Genomic DNA, 23,038 nt, shown 5'->3' with positions numbered 1-23,038 from the left:
AAGCGATCGTTCTAGGTATTCGTGGGTGGGATAACACTCCCAAGACCCCTTTAGCTACTGGCCCAGCCAGGACTTCGGAAGGTGTTTTTTTCTATAACAAGAAGTGCCAGGAGTGGGTCAGGGGCAAAGCAGATCCTCAGACTCGGGAGGCTCGAGGAGGGGCCTCAGGTTTAAAAAGGAGGAAAATTACCAGACATTCAGAAGCACTAAACCTAAGGATTAGGCGAGAACGATTCAATTTTATATGGTTAATCTGATCTAAATTGTGGTGTGATTCGTAGCCCTCTCTACCAAGTGACCCAGCAGAACAATTCCAACCAGGAACCCGAGCAACGAGAAGCCTTTGAGCGAATTAAGCAGGACACCGTTCACGCAGTAGCCCTTGGGCTACTTCAGGTAGGACAAAAGGTATAAAAAAGTCTAAAGTCTGCTTTATAGCAGAGGCAGGGAGAATGGCCCCACCTGGAGCCTCTGGCAGAAAGCTCCAGGGGAGATTTGAGGTCAACCCCAAGGATTTGGGAGTCTGGGATGAAGAGCATCTGAAACCAACCCCCCAAACAAGAGATACTGGCAGCGTATGGAGGGGAGCGAGCTGCTTCGGGAGTGCTTGGTGCTGCAGCACGGCTCCTCCTGGCACCCCGGCTGCCGGTGTGGAAGTGATCGTGGACTGAAGAAAAGACAGATTTGGGAACATCCTCACCAGAGCAGGAGATGACATGTGCTGAAGAGGCCCCAGGATACAAGAAATGAGCAGGAAACGAGAAGCCTTGTGCCCTACTCACTGACCCAGCACTAAACACCAAAGGGGTGTTTAGTGCTGTTTCCTAGAGGAAAGAGCCTATTTCATCCTTTCTTCTCTCCCGTCACTTGGTGTCTGAGCAAATTGCTCCCGCTCTGCTCTCCCAAAGTGGCCAGCAGTGAGAAGAGGAGGGAGGGAGGGCTGAGAGGGTGTCAAGATGAGAACATCCTTGCTCCATCTCTCAGAGCAGGGAAGCGCCCGGACGAGGCAGGAGGGGGCACTGCCACGGCAGAAGGGGAGAAGCCAGCACAGAGGAAGAGCTTTTCCAGGAGAACTGAGGGGGGAGAAACAGAGCTCCTCCACCTGCTGCTCCTCGTCCTCCCCTGCCCCAAGAGGTGCTTGAGAGAGCCTTCTGCCACTGGGATGAGGATTTGGGGGGAGTCGAGGCAAAATGAAGACAGGAGGCCTCAGGGGGAGCGTTAAGAAAGCCCCCTGGAAATAGGCGAGGAAAAGATTGGTGCCCTCATCTCTGCCACTTCCCTCGGGGCTGATGAGGAAAAAGCACTCACCAGAAAGGGTGCAGAGGGCTGCGAAAACACAGTCAAGAAACAGAGCAAAAAGAAATACGAGCAGGTCCGGGGAAAAAATACAGAGAGAAATGTCAAGGGAAGACGGAAAGCTAAGTAAGGTTAGAGGGTTAGCAGCAAATGGTAGCTGATTCTTTGCTGGGAATTTTAGATGCGGGGCTCAGGGGCAGAAGCATTCAGTACTTGGACTAAGCTGACCACCAAAGCCTGCAATTTGCATCAAAAGCCACCGATGAGCCTTTACCCAAACAAGGCTAGCCATCAAAAGTTGAAATTCTTGAGCAATAGAATCCCCCTCAAACCCAAGTGAGTCTGAAGTGCCGCAATTGCTGTACAGAATTTTACTTGACAAGCAGAAGCACTTGGAAAAATCATTTTAACTTGCAGGTTCCGTTGTGAAAGCGTCCAGCAGGATGGAAATGGTGCTGTCTTTTTCTCCCCAGCTGCCGTCGCATCCTCTCCTTTCCCCTCCAGGGATGTGCAGGTTTTCTCCACGTTGCTCTGGGGGCAGCTTCCCAGCTCTTGTCCCAGCAAGGGGAGGTTCCTGGCCATGGAGGCCGTGGAGAAGGTCCCTCAGCTGGAAACATCGTTGTGTTTTCCTCCACTGTCTCGCCGTCCTCTGTCAGATGGATTTCTGTGAAGGGAGTGAGACTCTGAGCAAAAACTTCTACAGGTTCTTGGGGCTCTTTGCCCACACGTGGACCCCGTGGATGGCTTCAGGTCCCGCCGTTTCCCTCCCTCTGCTCACCCCATCCCCAGACCCGGCCAGCAGCAGGGTTCAGCTCTGCCAGGCCCACCCACAAAGCCCCTCTCTTCCCACCCGGCCTGGAAACCAGCACCCAGCTGCAAACACACACTCTCCTCTCGGGCCAAGAGCAGCCTCCTGCTTCGTTAGGCCTTCTAAATGCTGCCAAATAACATGTCTCTGCTGTGTCTGCGTGGCAACAGAAGGGAACTTGAGGGACTTGAGGCTAGCCATGGAGGAGCCCAAGGTTCTGCTTGGATCGAGCCAACCCCCGGCTCCAAACTGAGATCTCGTTGGAGAGGCCCCGCTGTCCCCAGAACTACTTGCCTCCGAGGCTTGAGCCCCCAAGGGAACAGGGATGTGGATCACCTCTGACGGCGTTCTTGCAGCTCCGGGCAATCAAAGCTCGGGTCACCTTGGACTGGGTGGCGGTGTTGGGAGCCTGGGTTTGAGCTCTGGCGACTGAAGATGCTCAGAGCTGGCCCCCTGGTCCATCGGTGTTCCAGAAATAGAGGTGTCGCTGGGCTCCCTGGGCAGTCTGGCTCTAATAGGATAAGGGCACAGCTCCACGTACTAAGGTTTGAACTTTGGCATTTTGTACTTCTTGGGCGGACTTGTTCTACTACCTGTAGGCATTCGCGGAGAGGGCCCGAATTGGAGCTTTGGTCGTTGCTGAAGCTCAAAGATGGCCCCCTGGTCGGTCTGTGTCCCAGAAGTAGAGGGGTCGCTGGGCCCCTTCGGCAGGCTGGCTCTACTATCTACAGGCAACGGCGTCGGGAGCCTGGGTTTGAGCTTCGCCATTTCGCCATTGGAAGAGCTGGCCCCCTGGTGTGTCACTGTCCCAGAAGTAGAGGGGTCCTTGGAATTGGATGCTTCCTCCAGAAGAGATCGGCGTGACCCAGGGCACCACCACTCCCCCCCCGATCTCACGGAGATACTTTGACGTTGCCATAGAGGCCCTGTCCCTAAGGACCGTCCTGGGAACTTGAGCTTTGGTGGTTGCAGATGCTCAGAGCTGGCCCCCTGGTCTGTCTCTGTCCCAGTAGGAGAGGCTTCGCTGGGCTCCTTTGGCAGGCTGACTCTCTTACCTACAGGCGATGGTGTAGAGGGCCTGGGTTCGAGCTTTGGCATTTCCAGTTGTGAAGACCTGGCCCCTGCTCCGTCTGTGTCCCAGTAGTACAGGTGCTCGGGCTGGCTCTAATACCTACAGGCCACGCTGTAGGGAGCCTGGGTACGAGCTTTGGCAGTTGATGCTCAGAACTTGCCCCCTGCCGTGTCACTGTCCCAGAAGTAGAGGGCTTGGAATTGGATGCTTCCATCTTCGGGCGGTCTGGAAGCACGGACCAGAACCTCCCAGCCCGTAACTTCGGCAGTCTTTGGGAGCTGGAGCTCCCTCGCTGGAATCTGCCGCTGTCGTCGCTGGGCTCCTGAGGCATGCTGCCCTCCGAGCTCGGCAGGGACAGCACGGACACGATGGGTGTTTCTAGTGGGCCTGGGGCTTTCTGAGATTCGGGGCGCTTCACTCGCTCCGTCACTGGCAGGGCTTCCAGGATGGATAGCTTCCTGACTTGAGGAGGGGCTTTTTGGCCCTTTGCTGCTTTTTGGCCCTTGCTCTTCTGCCGTTTTGCAGATTTTCGAGCCTTTGCCTGGCCCCGGTCTTGCGCCTGCTCTTTGGGTGCTGTTTCGGGCTCGTTTCGATTTCCTTCTGGGCTCTGTTTTGGGCGCAGTTTCTTCCTGCAGCTGGTTGTGCAAAAGCTCCTTTTTGGCAGGAGGCAGCTTGGGCATCACTGGCAGCCTGCCGAAAGGACAGAGCCAAAAGAATTCCTCCACCTGCACGACAGGAAGGGTGGCAGTTCAGGCCGTTTCTCTGGAATCGGGAAGGAGAGATGTCAGCAGAACATTTCCATGACTCTGCTGTAGCCGGGACACGCCGGGTGCTGAGGCCTCCTCCTGCGCTGTCCCAGGGGCCGCTGTGCTCCCCTCCCAGCCTCCATCTCTCCCAGCAGTCTAACGTGGAACGTCTCGTGCGAGCAGCTTGCTCCTTGCTGGCATCAGCCACCTGGGAGCTCCTCCTGCCCGAACGTCTCGGTACCGCTGGCGCAGGACCCATTGCGCAGCCTCTTGTCGATGGCCGTGTCGCGGTGACATCGTGGTGACACGGGCAGTGCTGGCTGCTGCCCGCGGTGATGGTGGCACCAACAGGCTGCTGCCTGCCCAGGCACCTCTGTGCTGGGGGGAGGACATCAAAGAGTTGTAGGAATCGGAGGAGTCGCGGAATCGAGTCCTGAAATTGGAGAAATTGGAGAAATTGGAATCATAGGAATAGAGCCGTGGAATGGTAGAAATGGCAGAACAGGAGAAATCCCAGAATCCTAGAATTAGAGACATCAGAGCAGCCTCAGAAGTGGAATCGTAGGTGGAGGGAGATTGGTGGGACCTGAGGGGGGGAGGGCGTGGAGCCATGGGGGACACTGGGACATATGGGACTGGGGGGACATTTGGACACGGAGGGGACGTGGGTTGGGGGGAAATGGGGACACAGGGGGGACATGGGGGGGACTTGGGGCTGGGGTGGGACATGGGATTTGGGGATGCCTAGACATGGTAGGGACAGCGGGGGCTCGAGGGGACATGGAGGGGACGTATGGGAGTGGGGCGACATGGGGGGACATTGGGACATACGGGACTGGGGGAACGTGGGGTGTTTTGGTGGAGGGAGGTCTGCAGGAGGTCTTTGGGTTGTTTGGGGAGGCTTGCGGGGGGGCTTGAGAGGTTTGGGGGCTCCTGGTGGATTGTGGGGGGGAGCTGAGGGGGCCCTGGCAGGTTTCTGGAGGGAGTTTCGGGGTGTGTGGGAGTCTGGGGGGTGTTTAGGGGTGCCTGGGGGGGTTGAAGGCAGCCCCGTGGAGCAGGTGCTGGCCCTCTACTGGGGCACCACGGGCTGGGGGCCCGCCGGGGTGTGGGGGGGGTATGGGGAGGCGTGGGAGATGGGGGACATGCAGGGCACGTGGGGATAGGGGGGACGTGGGGACTTGGGGGGCAAGGGGACATGGGGGAATGTGGGGACGTGGGGGGGACGTGGGGATTTGGGGGGACATGGGTGGGACAGGGACACGGGAGCGTGGGTGGGGGAATGGGGACATGGGGGGAGGTGGGGACATGAGGGGACATGTGGGGACTGGGGGTACACGCGAGGACATGGGGAGGGCATGGGACATGTGGGGACATGGGGGACATTATGGGGACATGGGATGGGGGGCATGGAGGGAACGTGGAGGGGACATGGGGACACATGGGACTGGGGGGGCACAGGAGGACATTGGGGGTCCGTGGGGCCATATGGCATGGGGAGGCCATAAGGGAACGTATGGGGCCACGGGGGGGGGTCTGTGGGGTAGGGGGGTTTCTATGGGGTGGTGAGCACCTGGGGGGGCTTCTATGGGGTGGGGGCACCCAGAGGGGATCTATGGGGTGGGGGGTGCACGGCCCCTCTATCGTGGTTCCGCTCGAGTGGGCAGCCGAGCTCCACCACAGCCGCTCTCTCCCTCCCCCTCCTCAAAGAGGAATGGGGAGAAAATATGATGAAAAGGGCTCAAAGTGGAGATAAGGACAAGGAGATCACGCAGTAATTCTTGTAACGGGCAAAACAGACTCGGCAGAAGGAGATAGGAAGAGTTATTGCTTATTACTAACAAGCTAGAGAAGTGAGAAACTGATTAAGGAGGCATTGGGGAGGCAAGGACAATCCCCAGACAAGGACTGTGTATTTCGAAACAAGACACTGGAACTCACGAGAAGGAAGCGGCAGGCGGACAGAGAAACAAATGGAAGGACTATAAGGCTCGAAACTGGACATTGCAATTCATGAGAAAGAGCCAACAAACGGAAGAATTAGCAACAGCCAGCTCTTGCAATTCAGAAACGTGCCAACTCAGCACAACCCTGACCAAAGGTGAAAAGTACACTGTGAGGAAGACTCGGCGTCTTCCTCCCAAAGACCCCTGCCCACAAGGCTTGGGAGGCTCGACGCAGGCGCAAGGTGCCAAAAGGCTAATTAGCATGAGAAGCCAGGGCAGGCGGGGATAGGGAATGAATACGTAGAGGCGCTTGTAGAATATTGATAGATTGATTGTAGAAATTCAAGACTGCTTTCCGCTTTGGGTATGCACGATAGCTGGAGAGATCCCCCGTGCATCCAGCGCTGCAATAAAGAATATACCACTTCAAGGAATTTCGGCTTCCATCTTTGAATCAAAACAAAGGAAAGAAACCAAAAGCACCTTCCCCCCCCATCCTCCCTCTTCCACCTCCTCCCCCCGAGCGGCGCAGGGGAATGGGGGTTATGGTCACTCTACCGCACTTCTTCTCTGCCGCTCCTTCTCGGTCACTCTCGTCCCCTGTGTTGTGGAGTCCCACCTGGAATACACAATAAATGTGGAAGACATTATGAAAATGGGCCCGACAGCAGAGGGCTTGTACTAATAAAGAAGGAGGCTGCTGATAAACCCCAGGCAGTAGGACCAAATGAGGTATTATCAAGAAGTGTTCAGAGAATCCAGCCTGCAGAAAATGCTACAGTGCCAACCCTCAGTAGCCTTACAAGCTCAGACAAAGCCGAAAATGATAACATAGCTGAGAATAATATATGGGGAATCATGAATGCCAGCTACCAACTATTAAACAAAATAAACCCAAATAGGACAGAACATTGCTGGTTATGTTTTAGTATAAGGCCCCCATATTATGATGCTATAGGGGACTTTGGGGAGCCCACCCGCACAAACGAGAGCAACCCTCTACAATGCAATTGGGGAAGAGATATAGGAGTAACACTAACACAAGTCACTGGAAGTGGTAGGTGTGCGGGCACGGTTCCTGGGGGGAAGCGCCACCTATGGAATATCACAGAGAATGGGAAACAATCAGCTGAATGGTTAATCCCGGCTAACAACGCTGGGTGGGTTTGCTCGTCAGTAGGTGTAACTCCTTGTCTATCGCTACAACTCTTTAATGCGTCTCATGATTTCTGTATACAGGTAATAATTATACCAAGGATTTTATACCATTCTGAGGATTATATGTATACTCAGCACACGGCAGCAAATTATCATTTGGAAAAAAGGGAATCGTTTACAGCTTTAACTCTGGCCACTTTAAGAATCTTGGGAGGAGCAGGGGTCAGTACTGGAGTTGCTTCATTAGTCAAGCAAAATCAAGAGTTCACCTCTTTACGCATTGCTGTGGACGAGGACCTGGCCCGGATTGAACAATCTATCTCAGCCCTGGAAAAATCTGTTAGGTCACTCTCAGAGGTAGCGCTACAAAATCGTAGAGGATTAGATTTGGTATTTCTACAACAGGGCGGGTCGTGTGTAACCCTGAAAGAAGAATGTTGCATGTATGCTGACCATTAGGTTTGTCAGACATTGGAACAGGCTGCCCAGGGAAGTGGTGGAGTCACCATCCCTGGAAGTCTTTAAAAGACGTTTAGATGTAGAGCTTAGGGATATGGTTTAGTGGGGACTGTTAGTGTTAGGTCAGAGGTTGGACTCGATGATCTTGAGGTCTCTTCCAACCTAGCAATTCTGTGATTCTGTGATTCATACTGGAGTGGTAAGGGATACCATGGCCAAGCTCAGGGAAGGATTGGAGAGGAGAAAACGGGAATATGAAGACCGACAGAACTGGTATGAATCTTGGTTTAATTATTCACCTTGGCTTACTACTTTACTATCAACTATAGCAGGACCCTTATTGTAATTAATAGTAGCGCTAACTTTCGGGACATGTATTTTTAATAAACTGATTGTGATTGTAAAAGGTCGTTTAGAAGCGGCACATCTAATGCTCATACGTGCCAAATATGAACCAATAAGTACCAACGAAGGAATCGAGGAAACATTGGTTCTTAGCAGCCAGGCATTGCAGAGATTCAGTGAACAAAAAGAGGGACCAAAAGAAAAAGGAGGGATTGTAATACACAATAAATGTTTGTTCATTGTCTTTTGTATTATAAAATCTGGTACACTCCAGGAAGTGTAGGAAGATTAGATATTAAGCCTTTTAAGGTAACTATAACCAACCCGGGTGCACCAACGAGAATTAAACAATACCCCCTGTCTGAGGAAGGCAGACAACGGTTAAAGCCTGAAACTCAAAGGTTGTTACAACAAGGGTTGCTAGAACCTTGTATGTCCCCATTTAATACTCCAGTATTACCAGTGAAAAAGAAAGATGGCAAATATAGATTGGTACATGATCTAAGAGAAATCAATAAGAGAACCGTGACCAGATTTCCTGTTGTGGCAAATCCCCATACCCTATTAGGTCAATTGCACCCAGATGATCAGTGGTATAGCGGAGTGGATTTAAAGGATGCATTTTGGGCATGTCCTCTGGAGGAAGGTAGTAGGGATTATTTTGCCTTTGAATGGGAAGACCCAGATACCCACCGAAAGCAACAATTACGGTGGACTGTCCTTCCTCAAGGATTCACTGAATCACCTAATTTATTTGGACAAGCCCCGGAGCAAATTTTACAAAGCTACGATAAGCCACCAGGAGTAACATTAGTACAGCATGTAGGTGATTTGTTATTAGCAGGGAGAGACGAAGATACTGTTAGGCAGGCCAGCATACAGCCGTTGAACTTTCTTAGCCTGCAGGGACTGAAAGTCTCGAAATCGAAGCTGCAGTTTGTAGAACAAGAGGTAAAATACTTGGGCCACCGACTAAGTGAGGGAACTAAGAAATTAGACCCAGACAGAATCAGTGGGATATTGGCTTTAACGACCCCATGAACTAAGAGGCAGGTACGACTGTGGTGTAATTGCCTGAAGTAACTAGGAGAATAAAACTAACATTCACATTTTTAAGGAAAAGGTACAGCACTGAAGAGGCTTTCAGGGTAGGCACTTTTTGCCACCCTGAGACAAAGACATGTCATGTTTTGACAAATGCTGTACCCTAGATCATTATAATACCAAAACACACCTCCATCCCAAAAGCTACCCGCCTCCAAGGTGCGACCACCCCTCACCAAGCATGCGCCCTGAATTTCTCGGAGCCTATTACTTTAAACGGAGACGGGAGAACTTTACACCAATCATAACTAAGAGATGCTTGACTAGAGCCACTCAAGCTCCACCTAAAGGATAGAAAATAAGATAAATTGGCCCAAGAGAGAGGGGATGTCAGGGAAGATACCATCCCGAGGAAATACAACATCCTTAGGACCTCCTGACTCCTGGGATCAGTCGACGGGCTGAGCCTCTCTTCCCCCCCCCCCATTGGGACGCCTTTGGGTGAGATCTGAATACTTGCTTATAAATCTCTCTAGAGTCTTTGATCTTTTTAACGCGTTTATTTCTAGGCCGTGCACCTGTAACGCCTGTAACACCTGTGTATTTCATGCACGCTAGCTTGTTTTTGTCACTACCGCTGGCAATCCAAAAGAACCTGATTATCTGTTGCTGTAATAAACCATACTTGATTGCATTGTCATAGCTCTCATTAAGTGCAACGAGGGTAAGGGTGGTTCTCCGTGATAGTTCAGTGTTCTGAATCCAAGCAGACCCCCAGACGGTTAATGCGTTTTTGGTGAGTGTCCGACCGGTTCAGTACCCGGAATACGACCGGGCCCGTAACGGTTAATCAGCTACACCCCTAAACGCGACATACGACAACTATTAGGGTTGACTGGCTATTGTAGACAATGGAGTGAAGATTACAGCGGCAAAGTTACATTTCTTTCTAAGAAATTGACTAAGGATGGGTTGCTAAAATGGACCAAAGAAGACGAAAAACAATTAGAAAAATTGAAAGAAGAATTAGCACGCCCTCCAGCGTTGAGTCTTTCGGATTTGAGGAGACCGTTTTTCTTATTTGTTAACAGCACTGAGGGCACTGCAGATGGAGTATTAGCCCTAGAATGGGCAGGGAGTAAAAAGCCTGTGGCTTATCTATCTAAATGGCTGGACCCGGTTAGTCGGGGCTGGCCAAGTTGTTTACAGGTAGTAGTAGCAGCTGCTTTATTAGTAGAAGCAGCACAGAAAATTACCTTCGGAGGAGAGATCAAGGTGATATCCCCACACAATATCCGGGGAGTACTACAGCAAAAAGCAGAAAAATGGTTCACAGATGCCAGCTTACTAAAATATGAAGGAATTTTAATTTCCTCCCCAAAACTAACATTAACAACAACTTCCCTACAAAACCCTGCTCAGTTTCTTTATGGGGAACCGAACGAGCCCTTAGAACATGATTGCCTCCAAAATATAGAAGAGCAAACAAAACTGAGACCTGATTTGGAGGAAGAAGAGTTACGTATAGGGGAACAGATATATGGAGATGGTTCTTCACGAATAGCGGGAGGGAAGCGCAAATCGGGGTACGCATTAGGGAATGGGAAAACTTTTGAAATAATTGAATCCGGACCTTTAAGTCCAAGTTGGTCTGCCCAGGCTTGCGAATTCTATGCTGTACTACGGGCCTTAAGACTGTCAAAGGGCAAAAGTGGCACAATATATACAGATTCAAAAGACGCATACGGGGTAGTACATACATTTGGTAAAATATGGGAAGAGCGAGGGCTCATCAATTCACAGGGAAAGGGATTAGTACACCAAGAACCGATTACCCAAGTCTTACAGGCTATCAGAGGACCTAAAGACATTGCTGTAGTACACGTTAAAGGACACCAGCGGGGCCTCACCCCTCAGATCACAGGGAATCATTTGGCACACCAGGAGGCTAAAAGAGCGGCACTAATGACCGTGCGAATTCTAAAAACAAGGGAAGACTGCTCAGACTGCAGGAATGATTTAAGGAAATTTCCATGCTGTGATTACGAATGGGAGGACGGGAAGAAATAGTCACATTGTTCCCATCATAGGCCAATTTATACTCTGCTTAGCTTCACATTACAAGAAAAGAGCAAAATGATTCAAATGGGAATAAAAGAAACAGATGAAGGCAAATGGGTGCTACCCGACGGACGGGAAGTGCTTTCAAAATCCGCAGCTCTGAGGCTATTACAAAGGTTTCACAAAAACACCCACTGGGGAACTCAAGCATTGGTGGATCAATTTGCAATAAAGTATATGTGTCTTGGAATGTATAATATAGCAAAACGAATTGTAAATGATTGTTTAACTTGCAGAAAGGTAAACGCCCAACACTTGAGAGAAAAAGTATCGGGAGGTCGGGAATTGGCTCACCGACCATTTGCTAAAATTCAACTGGACTTTACAGACCTCCCAAAAACAGGGAGGTTCAAATATCTATTCGTGATTGTAGATCATCTTACACATTTTGTTGAAGCTTTTCCGACGGCAAGGGCCACGGCTCAAACCGTGGGAAAAATACTACTTGAGAATATTATTCCTAGATATGGAATTGTAGAAACAATTGACTCTGACCGAGGCCCTCATTTTGTCTCCAAAGCGTCTCGAGAGACTATGAAAGCTCTAGGAACAAGCTGGGAATACCACACTCCGTGGCATCCCCAAAGTGCTGGAAAGGTAGAGCGAATGAATGGCGACATTAAAAAACAACTAACTAAACTAATGCTGGAAACAAAAGCTTCTTGGGTAAAATGTTTACCTCTTGCACCGTTAAGCATACGGACACAGCCCAGGACTGAGGTAGGAATTTCTCCTTTTGAAATGCTATATGGTATGCCCTATGACTTGGAATTGCCACTTGATCACCCCCAATTACAGGATGCCCAGTTAAGACCTTATTTAATACAACTCATGAACCGACGGATAGAGCTCCGGGCAAAAGGTTTGGTAGCGCAACGCCCTCCGTTAGACACAGCAATTCACAAGATAAAACCCGGGGACAAGGTTTTAATTAAGACTTGGAAAGAGACGTCTTTAACACCACGATGGGAAGGCCCCTACCACAGAAACGGCCGTCCCGACAGCGGAGAAGGGGTGGACTCATGCCAGCCGCGTGAGAGGACCAGTCCACGAGGATAAGTGGGAAGTAGCGCCAGGACCTGAGGACCTGAAACTGACACTGAAACGGACTCCAGAAGTATCGTGTGCTGGCTGTGTATCGTGGGAGGGGGTGGAAACACCACCCACGGGATGCAGTCCTTGATGAACTCATCCGGCGTGGGCTTCCCACAGGCAGCAGCTCTTCCAGAACTGCTCCAGATATGGGTCTGTACCACGGGCTCCATCCCTCAGGAGCAGACTGCTCCAACCTGGCTCCCCCACGGGCAGCAGCTCCTGCCAGCTCACCTGCTCCTGCGTGGGCTCCTCTCCACGGGCTACAGCTCCGGCCCGGAATCTGCTCGGGCAGGGCTCTGCCACAGGCCGCAGCCTCCGTCGGTGCAGGGCCACCTGCTCCACCGTGGGCTCCTCCACGGGCTGCAGCGTGGAACCCTGCTCCACCATGGGCTGCAGGGGGACAGCCTGCTTCACCACGGGCCTCCCCACAGGCCGCAGGGGACTTCTGCTCCATGCCTGGAGCACCTCTCCCCCTCCCCCTCCCTCTTCACTGCCCTTGGCGCCTGCAAGGCTCTTCCTCGCTCCTCTCACTCTCGCAGCTGCTGTGTGGCGCAGCGTTTTTTCCCCTGTCTTAAACCTGCTCTCACAGAGGCGCAAAACAACATCGCTTAGTGGCTCAGCTCTGCAAACCAGCGGGGCCCTTCCCAACCACGGGGCAGCTTCCAGATCCTGCTCACAGCAACCACCCCTCTGGCCCCCCGCTCCCAAGCCCTTGCCACGTCAACCCACGCCCCCCCCTCACCTGATTGGTCTGATCCTGCATGAGCCCCGCCCCTCCTCTGGGGCTGGGCCACGCCCCCTGCCGCGGGGCTCTCCCCCCTCCGCTGGAGAGGGGCGTGGCTCAGCGCTCCAAGCACAAGCCCCGCCCCTTCTCCCTCTCCCCACCAATCGCAGCGCTTCCAGGCAGGGGCGGGGCCGCGGTTGGGGGCAATAAAGGGGCTTTTCCCAAGGGGGGGGGCAGCCATGTTGTTGACGGAGCGTGGGAGAGTCGTGAGGTGTCGGGGCGGAGGTCTGGGGACCCTTGGGGGGAGGGGGGCTCTTGGGGATGGTTGGGGGGAGGGCTTGAGGGGGAGGGGGCAGGGCTGGGGGGTCCTGGAGGCTTTTGGGGGGCAGTCTAGGGGCCCTTGGGGGGTTTGGAGGCGCTTTGGCAGGGGTGCTGAACATGTCTGGGGGTCTCTCAGGGGTTTCAGGGGGGGCTGGGTGATTTGGGGGAATCTGGGAGGGCCCTGGGGGTTCAGGGGAATCCTGGGGGGGGGGTTGGAGGGGTCCTGGAGGCATTTGGGGGGCCCGAAGGGGCTCTTGGGGGGGTTGGAGGAGCCATGAGGGGATTCGAGAGGGTCCTGGGGATGCTTTTGGGGACACGGAGAGGTTGGGGGGGGCTGGGTGTTTTGGGGGGCGCCTAAAGGGGCCCTAGTTGGGGAGGTCCTGGGGGTGTTTAGGGGCGCTCTGGAAGATGGTTGGGTGGCCAGGGGGTGTTTGGGGGGAGCCCTGAGGGGTTTTGGGGGGGGCCCCTGGGGTTGTTTGGGGGGTACCTTTTTGGGGTCCCCAGGCTCCGGAGGCGCCTCAGGCTTCCCGCCCTCGCTGAGGCGGCAGCTCTCAGCCAATCAAGGTGCGGGTGCTGCCCGCCCCGCTTCCTGAGTGGCTGCCGCTTCCCGCCTCCAGCCATCACCAGCCAATCAGGGGCGAGGGTTTTCCCGCCCATCGCCCCCTCCGTCGCTTTCCCTCCTCTCCCAAATGGCGGCGCTCACGGGCCGCGGCTGAGGCGCTGAAGAGCCGCCGCCGCCTCGTCCAGGCGTCGCAGCCCTGCTGCAGCCTCCCCGGCCGGCCCAGTAACCCGTTTTCACCCGTTTTTGGCCTTTTTCTGCCGGTGTTCTTCTTTGCTTTGGTTGTGGGGCCCAGGGGGCAGCGCTGTGAGCAGAGGCGTCCCCTCACGGAGGCTTTCCCCAGACGCGCGGCCGCCATTTTGAGGCCGGAGAGGTGCCGCTGGTTTGCATTTGTATTCCCTTTACAGTTGCCCTCCCCCAGAAATAAGGCCGGGGGTGGTCTCTGGCTGAGGGGGGGCCGCTAAAATGCGTGCAGAAGCCAGCGTTTGGGGAATTGGAAAGCTCTGACAACCCGAATGTGCTGGGTTTGGTCGTGAGCCGCAGGCTGTGGTGCGTGGCTAAGCCCCATTTGTCGTTTTGGTGAGTGAAAAGCTGAGAAAGGCAGAGAGGGAGCGGGTGAGAAAGGAGGTCACGTTCTGCTTGGGGTGGTTTTCTTTGCTTTTGCTTGTCCTGGGTAATTTGTGGCTGCGTTTGCCGGCTGCCACAGCTGCTCCTCCCCGTGCCCGTGCAGGGCAGCCCCAGCCTTGGGGAGCCAAAAGTTGTGATTGTGGGGGAGGAAAACAGAAACCAAAACCTGTCTCTGCCATCTCCAGCCCTCCGTGTCCATACCCAGCACCAACTCTTCTGGAGCTTTTCCCAGTCAGCAATGAGTGTGTGAGAAACACTCCGTAGCCAATAACTTAGGCTCAGGCGAGGATCTCAGTGAAGTAGCAATTTATTCGCGATTGCAATGGCGGGCGCCCCACAAGCAGGAGAGAGCGCGTCTACTAGTTCCAAAACACAGTTTATATACCTTTTGATGGCAGGACCCTCCCCTGTTTCCCCACTGAGTGGGTAATCCAGATCCACAATCTATCTAATGCTTCACAAACAATGCATGGCCTTCAGTCGCTGGCCTGTTAAATTTCAAATTTCTTTTGACATTTTTACTGCTTGAAGTGGTCGTGCTTCTTCACTTATCTGACTTGACACCGTGATTTTCTCCTAATTGTCCTAAGGAGTCTGATTGTCTGCATTTTACAAGGTCGCCTGCTAAACTTTCTTATCACTGTAAGCATATCTCAGTACCACATTCCCTCCTTCTAAACAACGTAACTCTGCAAAAACACTTCAATTCCCACAAGTGGAAAAGCCCTTTCTTGACCCATTTTGCCTCCACCGAGCAGGGCTTTGCTTGGCAGTAGGAATACGTAGAGAAATGTTCAGGATGTGCAACCATTTTCCCTACAAGGGATAGGGGGGTGGGGGAGGTTTCCACATGCTGCTGGTGGCGTCGGTGTCTTTGCGCCTGGGTTGGTGCAGTGACGCTGGGGTTAAAAAATGATGTTGAAGAACTGCAGCAGGTGACCTGCAGCAGGTGAGAGGTTTGTGCTGTGTTGTGTGATTTTGAGGGAAAAACTTTCCGAAAGCCCAGCACGTGGCTGGGTGTGCCCTCAGTGCTGCTGATGGGCTCCCTGGGGGCAGTGGGGAGCTTCTCTGGGTCCTGGGGGTCCCTGGGGACAGCAGGACCCCTGTGTGGTGGTGGCAGGACGTGGTGTCTGCCCCCAGTTCTGGGCCCGTTCCTGCCCCAGACCATGGGTGAGTGTCCTGAGGTCCCTGTCCCCGGTGTCCCAGCCCACCTGGGTCCCTCGAGGGCTGCACTGCCCTCGTGTGTCAGCAGTTTGGGGTCACCCAACTGGGAGGTGCTGGGGGAAGCTGTGGTCGCTGGAGCCGTTGGGGTGGGTGACACAGCTGTGCTGTGGCCAGGCAGGGTGACAGCGTCGCCAGCGTCACCAGGCGCTGGTCCCACCTCAGCTGTGCTCCCGGACACCTCCCAGCCTGCAGGTCCCTGGGTTCGGGTTTAGGGTTAGGGTAGAGGTTAGTGCTAGGGGTAGTGGTTTGGGAAAGGGGTTGAGGGGCAAAGTTCTGGGTTGGGGATTATGGTTTGTGATTATTTCTTCGGGATTTAGAGTTGGAGTGCAAGAATACGGGTTAAGTTTGGGGTTTATGCATGGGGTTAAGTGTTAGGGTGAAAGGCTTGAGTTCTGTTTTGGCATTGAGGGATGGCAGGTATCCTTAGGGGAGGGGTTAGAAGGTGTAGGATTGGGTTTTTGGTTGAGATTATGGGTAGGGCTTCCTGTTGGAGGTTAAGGTTTATGGTTTGGGTTTAGGCATGTTTTTTGGATTTGGGGTTATTTTGAGTTTGGCCTTTGGGTTAGCAGTTAGGGTTGAGGGACAGTAGGGACTGGGACAGTTAAGAACGAAACGTGACGGGTGAGCTCATAGAAGGAACCATTCTGGCACTGGAGCCACGGCCCCAGCGCTGGCGAACTTGATACGGAGCCATCTTGCGCCCTCTGCCCCCCAGGGGAAATCTTAGGTTGACTTCTTAAATGTTTTGCAGCCTGGAAGTTATCCCCAGAAGGTAGACACGCGCACACCCCCCAAAACGAGATGCCCATCTCCTCCGTGGTGCTGAGGCAGCAGCACGTGGAGAGCAAGAGACTGGGCTCCGGTCCTTCAGCCATGGTTCAGGTAAGCCAGCACTAAACGCCCCTTTCCTATTTCCTGGAGGAAAGAGCCTATTTCGTCCTTTCTTCTCTCCCGTCACTTGGTGTCTGAGCAAATTGCTCCCGCTCTGCTCTCCCAAAGTGGCCAGCAGTGAGAAGAGGAGGGAGGGAGGGCTGAGAGGGTGTCAAGATGAGAACATCCTTGCTCCATCTCTCAGAGCAGGGAAGCGCCCGGACGAGGCAGGAGGGGGCACTGCCACGGCAGAAGGGGAGAAGCCAGCACAGAGGAAGAGCTTTTCCAGGAGAACTGAGGGGGGAGAAACAGAGCTCCTCCACCTGCTGCTCCTCGTCCTCCCCTGCCCCAAGAGGTGCTTGAGAGAGCCTTCTGCCACTGGGATGAGGATCTGGGGGGAGTCGAGGCAAAATGAAGACAGGAGGCCTCAGGGGGAGCATTAAGAAAGCCGCTGGCGCGCGTGGCGTGAGCGACCCCCGAGCAGAGCAGTGCTGTGGGCTGGCAGCAGCCTGGAAATAGGCGAGGAAAAGATTTGTGCCCTCAACTCTGCCACTTCCCTCGGGGCTGATGAGGAAAAAGCACTCACCAGAAAGGGTGCAGAGGGCTGCGAAAACACAGTCAAGAAACAGAGCAAAAAGAAATACGAGCAGGTCTGGGAGAAAAAGACAGAGAGAAATGTCGAGGGAAGACAGAAAGCTAAGTAAGGTTAGAGGGTTAGCAGCAAATGGTAGCTGATTCTTTGCTGGGAGTTTCAGATGCGGGGCTCAGGGGCAGAAGCATTCAGTCCTTGGACTAAGCTGACCACCAAAGCCTGCAATTTGCCATCAAAAGCCACCGATGAGCCTTTACCCAAACAAGGCTAGCCATCAAAAGTTGAAATTCTTGAGCAATAGAATCCCCCTCAAACCCAAGTGAGTCTGAAGTGCCGCAATTGCTGTACAGAATTTTACTTGACAAGCAGAAGCACTTGGAAAAATCATTTTAACTTGCAGGTTCCGTTGTGAAAGCGTCCAGCAGGATGGAAATGGTGCTGTCTTTTTCTCCCCAGCTGCCGTCGCATCCTCTCCTTTCCCCTCCAGGGATGTGCAGGTTTTCTCCACGTTGCTCTGAGGGCAGCTTCCCAGCTCTTGTCCCAGCAAGGGGAGGTTCCTGGCCATGGAGGCCGTGGAGAAGGTCCCTCAGCTGGAAACATCGTTGTGTTTTCCTCCATTGTCTTGCCGTCCGCTGTCAGATGGATTTCTGTGAAGGGAGTGAGACTCTGAGCAAAAACTGCTACAAGTTTTTGGGGCTCTTTGCCCACACACGGACCCCGTGGATGGCTTCAGGTCCCGCCGTTTCCCTCCCTCTGCTCATCCAACCCCAGACCCGGCCAGCAGCAGGGTTCAGCTCTGCCAGGCCCACCCACAAAGCCCCTCTCTTCCCACCCGGCCTGGAAACCAGCACCCAGCTGCAAACACACACTCCTCTCGGGCCAAGGGCAGCCTCCTGCTTCGTTAGGCCTTCTAAATGCTGCCAAATAACGTGGCCTGCTGTGTCTGCGTGGCAACAGAAGGGAACTTGAGGGACTTGAGGCTAGCCATGGAGGAGCCCAAGGTTCCTCTTGGATCGAGCCAACCCCCGGCTCCAAACTGAGATCTTGTTGGAGAGACCCCACTGTCCCCAGAACTACTTGCCTCCAAGGCTTGAGCCCCCAAAGGAACAGGGATGTGGATCACACACCTGTTTTGCCACCTCTGACGGCGTTCTTGCAGCTCTGAGCAATCAAAGCTCGGCTCACCGGGGACTGGGTGGCGGCGGCGGGAGCCTGGGTTTGAGCTCTGGCAGCTGAGGATGCACAGAGCTGGCCTCCTGGTGCTTGGTGCTTGCTGTTGAGCAAACCTGGCCCCCTGGTCCGTCAGTGTTCCACCAATAGAGGTTTTGCTGGGCTCCTCAGGTGGTCTGGCTCTCATAGGATAAGGGCACAGCTCCAAGGACAAAGGTTTGAACTTTGGCATTTTCTGCTTCTTGGGCGGACTGGCTCTACTACCTTTGGCAATGGCGTGCAGGGCCTGAAGAGGAGCTTCGGTGGTTGATGTTGAGCAGAGCTGGCCTCCTGGTGCATGTCTGTCCCAGTGGGAGAGGCATCGCTGGGCTCCTTGGGCAGGCTGGCTCTCTTACCTACGGGCAGCGGCGTTGAGAGCCTGGGCAGGAGCTTTGCTTCTTGAAGTTGCGCAGAGCTGGCCCCCTGGTGTATCTGTGTCCCAGAAACAGAGGGGTCGCTGGGCTCTTTGGGCAGGCTGGCACTCACATGTACAGCGCACGGCGTCGGGAGCCTGGGTTTGAGCTTTGGCATTTGCAGTTTTGAAGAGCTGGCCCCCTGGTCCGTCTGTGTCCCAGTAGTAGCGGTGTCGTCGCTGGGCTCCTGAGGCAGGCTGCCCTCCGAGCTCGGCAGGGACAGCATGGGCACGATGGGTGTTTCTAGCGCGCCTGGGGCTTTCTGAGATTCGGGGCGCTTCACTCGCTCCGTCTCTGGCAGGGCTTCCAGGCTGGCTAGCTTCCTGACTTCAGGAGGGGCTTTTGCTGCTTTTTGGCCCTTGCTCTCCTGACATTTTCCACATCTTTCAGCCTTTGCCCGGCCCTGGTCTTGCACCGGTTGCTGTTTTGGGCTCTTGTTTCCATTTCCTCCTGGGCTCTGTTTTGGGCGCAGTTCCTGTCTGCAGCTGGTTGTGCAAAAGCTCCTTTATGGCAGGAGGCAGCTTGGGCATCAGCGGCAGCCTGCCGAAAGGACAGAGCCAAAAGAATTCATCCACCTGCACGACAGGAAGGGTGGCAGTTCAGGCCGTTTCTCTGGAATCGGCAAGGAGAGATGTCAGAAGCACATTTCCATGACTCTGCTGTACCCGGGACACGCCGGGTGCTGAGGCCTCCTCCTGCGCTGTCCCAGGGGCCGCTGTGCTCCCCTCCCAGCCTCCATCTGCAGGGGCCTCGGCCCTCCTTGGCACCAGCCTCAGCCGGCTCAATCTTAGGCCGTGACGTGGTTTGGGGGCCAAGTTCTGGCAGAGAGGAGCTGGGTACAGCCAATTTGGGGTGTTTTGGATCCCCGACCTCCTGCAGCACCCAGGGACAGGCACCTTGGGCACCTCACATACCAGGGCTCCATTTTGGAGGCCCGGAGACAAGAGGCTGTGCTGAGCTGGCATGAAGCTGTGGCACAAGAGGAGCCAGCAGCCGCTTTGTATCTCTCACCTTGGCTGGAAGACAACACAGCCCGTTCCTTCTCCTGCCTGTCATCCCTGCGGGCCTTGAGACGCTCCCCGGGTGATAGCTGGGGCGCTTTGTCCATTATATAGCTGGCAAAAGAAGAGATCGGCGTGACCCAGGGCACCACCACTCCCCACGCTCACCCGCTCACGGACACATTTGGCAAGGAGCAAACGCTACCGAGCCCGAGCAGCGGCCACAGCCACAAACATACTCACTCGGGGAAGATGATGACGCGGCCAGAGAAGGTCAGGGAGGCCACAGCTGACACCCGGGACACCACCATGTCCATCAGCTGGGGAACCTGCAGGGGAGGAGCAAGGAGATGGCAAATGTCCTCTGCCTGGCCTCCGCTCGGTCCTGGAGGAGCCCAGGGCAGCGGGAGCCGGCAGGACCGCAGCTCTTGGCCACCCCAAGAGGCTGGCCAAGAGCTCCAAGCCAAGAGGTCTTGCTGGGCCAAGGGCAAGCATTGCTGCTGCCCCTGTGTGAGGCTGCCCAGGCCGTGGGGAAAACAAAACCCTCACCTTGAAAAGAGCCTTCTGAAGGCTCTCCTGTTCTGACAGGCTCTCCAAGAAGTCACGATAGAACTTGATTTCTACCCTCGTGCCTTCGATGAGGAGCACCCCAATGTCCTTCAGGACGAGAGCGATGTTCTCCCCATTCCCCAGGCTGCGAGAGATGAGGGACGTGGTGCCTCGGATGCAGCTCTCCACCTTCTTCCAGGACACGGAGGCAGCTGCAGCCACCTCAGGGAATTGGAGGGGCTCCAGCTCCTTATGGCCTGGAAAACGACACGAGAGGGATGGAGTCGGTCACCAGCGGCCCTTCCCCGCGTGTTCCCCAGTGCTGCTCATGGCAGTCGTCACCCAGAAAGGCTTCGGTTTGGGACCTGCTCCGTGCAGGCGACGCTTTGCTTCTGAGAAGCACCTGAGATCCATGCAGCAAGGGATTCCTGCACCCTCTTACCTGGCAGGTACTCCTTGTCGGCTGTGAGGCTGTGGGCAACGATGAGGTTCCTGGCCAGGCGGAACGTGGGCCACTGCACCGTAAGGGACTTGTTCCCAACCTCGACCCGTTTAGAAACAACGGCAAAGCAGCCAAGAGTGGGAATTCGGACGCCCTGCAAGTGGCAGAGAACGGAAGGGCCGAAGGTTAAGGATCAGCCGGAGGTGGTCTCATCCAGGAACGGTGCTTCGGGCCCTGCTGTGCACTTCCCGCTGTTGGGAGCCAGGCTGAGGGGACCCAGGGGCTTCCAGCAACTGGGGTCAGCCCTGAGATACCACACCAACCTACCAGAAGCAACACCGCACTTGTGCGATACCTATGGGTCTCTTGGTGGGGCCTTTTGGGGTGGGGAACAAGGGCGACGTAGGTGCCAAGCCACCTGGCGCAGCTGGAGGTGCTCCCGGATGTAGGCTGACACAGCATCCCAGACACACAATCTCTCTGGAAGGCAAGGAAAATCAGGTCACGTGCTGCTTCTGGTGGCTGCCAGCCTTCCAGCACCCCCACCCCCGTGTTTTGGTGGCAGAGGAAAAGAGCCGTCACATCTCCGTCCCCAAACGGAGACCCCCCGAGTTGACCACAGAGCCAGGTCCTCCCCACAGAAAGCCCCAGACGGGGCTCAGCCGCGCTCCTGTAGTGCTGGGGGTGCTCGCACCTTGGTCACTGACGCTTCATATCGCAGAGACGTGCTCCATAGCACTGTTCTCCCAGCAGTCTAACGTGGTCCACCTGGTGCGAGCAGCTTGCTCCTTGCTGGCATCAGCCACCTGGGAGCTCCTCCTGCCCGAACGTCTCGGTACCGCTGGCGCAGGACCCATCGCGCAGCCTCTTGTCGATGGCCGTGTCGCGGTGACATCGTGGTGACACGGGCAGTGCTGGCTGCTGCCCGCGGTGACGGCGGCACCAACAGGCTGCTGCCTGCCCAGGCACCTCTGTGCTGGGGGGAGGACGTCAAAGAGTCGGAGGAATCGGAGGAGTCACGCAATCGAGTCCTAAAATTGGAGAAATTGGAATCATAGGAACAGAATCGCGGAATGGCAGAAATGGCAGAATAGGAGAAATCCCAGAATCCTAGAATTAGAGACATCAGAGCAGCCTCAGAAGTGGAATCGTAGGTGGAGGGAGATTGGTGGGACCTGAGGGGGGGAGGGCGTGGAGCCATGGGGGACACTGGGACATATGGGACTGGGGGGACATCTGGACACGGAGGGGACGTGGGACACGTGGGGACATGGGGGGGACTTGGGGCTGGGGTGGGACATGGGATTTGGGGATGCCTAGATGTGGTAGGGACAGCGGGGGCTCGAGGGGATATGGAGGGGACGTATGGGAGTGGGGGGACATTGGGACATACGGGACTGGGGGAACGTGGGGTGTTTTGGTGGAGGGAGGTCTGCAGGAGGTGTTTGGGGAGGCTTGCGGGGGGGCTTGAGAGGATTGGGGGCTCCTGGTGGATTGTGGGGGGGAGCTGAGGGGGCCCTGGCAGGTTTCTGGAGGGAGTTTGGGGGTGCAGGGGGGTGTTATGGGTGTCTGGGGGGGTGGAGACTCTGGTGAAGGGTTGGGGGGGATGGGGTGGCCGGGGGGTGTTTGGCGGGGCTCTGGAGGATTTTCTTGTGGGGGTGTTGTGGATGGGGACTTGAGGTGTTGGGGGGAACCCTGAGGGTGTTTGGGCGGAGCCGGGGGGGCTGAGTCAGTTGTTTTCCAAGCCACAGGAATGCCGACTTGGCTCAAGTTAGCTCAAGTTCCAGCAGAACTGAAGGGCGACAGACAGCGCGATGTTTCTAATAACGAGATGCTTCAACAGAAGAGAGGGTCGACAGATCACAAGATGTCGTCTATTTTGTCCTCATTATTATAACCACAAGATTTACTCTATCCTAAAGTGAGTTTATACAATGGCATTCCCCCCTTTTCTGGACAATCTAGTAAATTCTTTTACTTAATACGAAAATTTGTCTTCCCGCTCTTTATGATATGTTCCCCATAGCTTGCCATGCACGTTTGTGGAGGAAGCTAACATGGACATGCGTTGTAACAACTTCCAATTCCAAACAAGCAATCCAAAAACAGTATTAAACTTATACCAACTAATAGGAATAAAACAATACTTGGGTGTCTCGAGGTGTTCAAAATCCCAGTTGCAGTTGGCGACCATCCAGAGTGTATCCCATCAGTTGTGATTTGGGTCTTGTTTTACTCTCTGCAAAACTCTGCTTACTTCCTTTGTCTCATGATGGCCGGTGATTAGAGTCTTCTCTCCATTTTCCTGAATGCCTTTTAAAATTGTAGTAACTTACGATCCATTGTGGTGTTAGACTTGATCAGCTGGTGGGATACCCCTGGTGCCAAATAGAGAAAGTCACAGCCAACGGTTCTGACAG

General features: G+C 54.5%; 1 long non-coding RNA gene across 1 annotated transcript; it reads left to right on the top strand.

The window, feature by feature from the left end:
• Nucleotides 1-13,047: 13,047 nt before the first annotated feature.
• On the top strand, nt 13,048-17,647 carry LOC311425834. The gene is made up of 3 exons (XR_014686434.1): nt 13,048-13,096; nt 16,294-16,424; nt 17,405-17,647. It is a non-coding gene; the product is annotated as an uncharacterized lncRNA (long non-coding RNA).
• The last annotated feature ends 5,391 nt before the right edge of the window (nt 17,648-23,038 follow it).

The sequence above is a fragment of the Aythya ferina genome (assembly GCF_964211825.1).
Source record: "Aythya ferina genome assembly, chromosome: 34".
Classification (NCBI taxonomy): Eukaryota; Metazoa; Chordata; class Aves; order Anseriformes; family Anatidae; genus Aythya; species Aythya ferina.
The sequence above is the reverse complement of the archived record's forward strand: the minus strand, read 5'-3'. Positions and strand labels throughout refer to the sequence as shown.